Consider the following 3960-nt stretch of genomic DNA (forward strand, 5'->3'; position numbering starts at 1 on the left):
TAATTAAAAGTAATATAATTTGTTAAAAAATATTTACATCAAAAGGCACAACAAATGTATGATTGGAATTGCAGAATTTGAGAGTGATAGGGAAATCACTGAGAAAATTATGGAAGAGGTACTAGAAGAAAACATCCCAGGTATTTTGAAGAATGAGGGAATCCACATTCAAAAAGCTTAGCAAACACCAAATAGACTAGACTCAAAGAGGAAAACATCAAAACATTTCATAGTCAAATTCTTCAAAATAAAAGATAAAGATAGAATAATAAAAGCTGCAAGAGAAAAACAAAGAGTTGCCCAAAAAGGAAAAGCAATGACATTAATTTCTGATTTTTCAGGAGAAACTATGCGAACAAGAAGTCAATGAGGTGACACATACAGAAAGTTGAAAGAAAACAATTTCTAGCCGAGGATTCTATACCAAGCAAAGCTCTCCATTAAATATGAAGGAGAAATCACAACCTTTGCAGAAATGAAAGAACTTAAGGAATTTGTGAAAATGAGACAAAATTGACAAGAACTTTTAAGTTAAGTACTTTATATAGAGGAACCAAAGAAAAGCAGATGGACCATAGTAACAATGAACAATAATAAAAGAAACACAAACAAATAAAACACTAAAACCTGGCTTGTCAATAATCACACTTAATGTGAATGGACTAAATGCACCAATCAAGAGAAAAAGAATAGCAGAATGGTTTAAAAAAAAAGTTCATCCATACCTTGTGCACAAGAGATACATTTAAGAAATGAAGGGAAAGAGAGATTCATTTTCCTTGTGCACACGGACCAGCCAAGGATGCCCATTGTCTATTCAATATTCTATCGAGAAAGTACTTGGTAGGATAATACAAAAGAAGGAATAAAAGACATCTAGATTGGTGAAGAGATGGTTAAATTGTCACTGTATGCAAATGATATGATAGTGTACACAGAAAATTTCAAGAACAAAATGGGAAAACTCTTAGAGATAGTAAACCAGTTTAAGAGGGTTTCAGGATACAAGATCAATATCCAGAAATTAGTGGGATTCCCCTCCCATAACAAAGAAAACAAAGAACGAAACTAAGAAGAAAAAAAAAACACCGTTTACAATAGCCAACCACAAATGAGATACTTGGGAGTGAACCTAACAAGCGACACAAAAGACCTGTACATAGAACACTACAGAACATTTCTGCAAGACCCAATGAAAGACCTAAAGAACTAGAAAACTGTGCCGTGTTCATGGATAGAAAGACTCATTATTGTGAAAATGACAGTCCTACAAAAGCAATCTACATGTTCAGTGCAATCCCAGTACAGTCATCATAATGATTTTTTATGGAGATGGAAAGGGAAAATTTTCAAGTTCACTTGTGAAGAAAGAGACACTGAATAAACAAAGAACTTCTGAAAACAAAACAAAACAAACTAGCAAACAAACAAAAAAAGGCCTCAAAACCTACTACACTGCAGTAGTAACAAAAAACAGCATGGTACTTACACAATAACAGGCACATAGAAAATGGAACAGAATTGAAAACCCAAAAAATAATCCATCTGTTTATGGTCAACTGATATTCAACAAGGAAATTAAACCTACCAAATGGGAAATGGCAATCTCTTCATCAAATGATGCTAGCAAAACTGGACTTCCACCTGCAGAAAGCTGAAACAGGATCCACATCTCACACCATATACAAAAATCAACTCAAGGTGAAGCAGAGACCTGGGAGTAAAGCCCAAAACCATAAAGTTCATAAGAGACAAACTGGGATCAAGTTTTGAAGGTCTAGCATATGGCATAAAGAGACTGCTAAATACATCCAGAAATGCACAATCTAGAGAAGATAGCATTGGCTCTTCTAAAGATTAAATACCTGTGCTCGTCCAACTCTTTTCCCAACAGGGTGAAAAGAAAGCCTACTGAATGGGAACAAAAATTTGGCAATATCATCACAGACATGGGTCTCATAATAAAGCTTATAGAATACTCCTGGACCTCTAGGAGAAAAAAAAATTGATAACCCTATTAAAAAATGGCAAAAGACACAGAAAATCTTTTCACAGAAGAAGACATTCAGGTGGCCAACAAACACATAAAGAAATGTTCCAAATCACTAGCAAAAAGAGAGATACAAATAAAAACCACTATGAGATACCATGTCACCCCAGGATCAGTGGTAAAGTTTAGCAGGGCAACAAACAATAAACGTTGGAAAGGATGTGGAGAAGTGGGAACTCTCATACACTGTTGGTGGAATTGTAAAATGGTGCAACCACTCTGGAAGACAGTTTTGGGTTTCTTTAGAAACTTGAACATAGAAATTCCATATGACCTAGCTTCCACTACTAGGAATATACCACAAAAAAATTAGAACTGAGACAAAAATGGAGATTTGTACACCAATGTTCATAGCAGTGTTATTTACCTTCGTAAGTACATAGAAATAGCCCACATGTCCACCCACAACTGAATGGATTGAAAATGTGTGGTACACTCACACAATGAAATATAATGCAACACTCAGGAGCAATTAATTCGAAACATACTATGTAAGTTGGGAGAGGCTGAAGAGCATTAAGCTGAGTCAACTAACTCAGTCTCATAAGGTCAAATGCTGCATAAGATCATTATTGTAAAAATAGAAGGATAACTAGTAAAACATGAGTGTGGAACTCAAGGTGGAAGAGCTGAAAATGGGTAGGGATGAAACACAGGGTTGCACAACTTGGTGGGTATAGGGAAGGGGGGGAAGGAAATGAGACGTGTCTAGGCAAAAAACCAGGATAATGATGGGCAAGGTCCAACGGTGATTAATTTTATAAAACATAACACATGAGAATGATTGTATGAAACACAATGTGAATGAAAAATAGTGTGAAACACAATGTATATGAACTTTGTAAGCAATCTAGTAAAAAAAGAAACAAAAATTTTTATTTAAAAAAATTGCCTATGGAAGTTTCTCTAACTTAATTGTTTGGATATTGTTCCCCAAATTTAAGATGATAATAAAACTTACCCGTGTAAAATTTTTTATTCTGACTACTCAGACAAAACTTTGAAGTTTAAGATGGTGTTAGAAGTTGCCTACACAAATTACTAGCTGGCTGTTAAAGAGTTATTCCAGAACCAAGGATTTGTGATCCTAACATTCTGCTGTTAAAAGCTGAGAAAACTCCTTGAAGAAATGCTCCATCAGCAAAGTAGCCTGACTTTCGAGCTCAAATTTTAAACACAGGACGTCTAACAGCCATTGTGGAAAAACAGATCACAGAACAAAATACTTATCAGATCCCTGTTACTTCACTTAAGGATACTTCCCATATTCCTTTCCCTTTATTTACTCTCTTTGGTCACTACCTTAAAAGTCCTGACTTTAATATAGATGAGGCTCGATATCAAGAAAACAAAGATTCTCACCACTGGGCCAATTTGCAACATCATGATATATGGTGAAGAGATTGAGATTGTTCACAGCTTTAGTTTGCCTGGCTCCACAATCAACACTCTTTGCATGAGCAGCCAGGAAGTTAAAAGACATACTGTGATGGGACAGCTGTTAGAGATCTCTCCAAAGTACTGAAGAACAACAATGTAACTCTGGGTAATAAGGTGCATCTGAACAGGCCATGGTCTTTACAATCACTTGCTATGGGTCAGAGAGCTAGAAAATGACTAGGGAGGACAGAAGGAGAATTGATGCCTTTGAGCTATGATGTTGGAGAAGAGTATTGAATATACCATGGACTGCTAAGAGAAGAATAGGTTCATCCTAGAGAGGGTTAAAGCAGGCTACTCCTTGGAGGTAAGGATTCTGAAGCTTCATCTGAAATACCTTGGATATGTTGCAATGAGAGACCAGACCTTGGATAGGGACGTCATGCTTGAGAGGGCGGAGGGACAGTGCAGGGAAGGATCCTTTATGAGGTGGATTGATTGAGTAACTGGGGACTTGGGGGTGAGTGTGT

This window comes from Elephantulus edwardii, unplaced genomic scaffold (assembly GCF_000299155.1).
Source record: "Elephantulus edwardii isolate Elephantulus edwardi_28Jun2011 unplaced genomic scaffold, EleEdw1.0 scaffold00571, whole genome shotgun sequence".
NCBI classification, from domain to species: domain Eukaryota; kingdom Metazoa; phylum Chordata; class Mammalia; order Macroscelidea; family Macroscelididae; genus Elephantulus; species Elephantulus edwardii.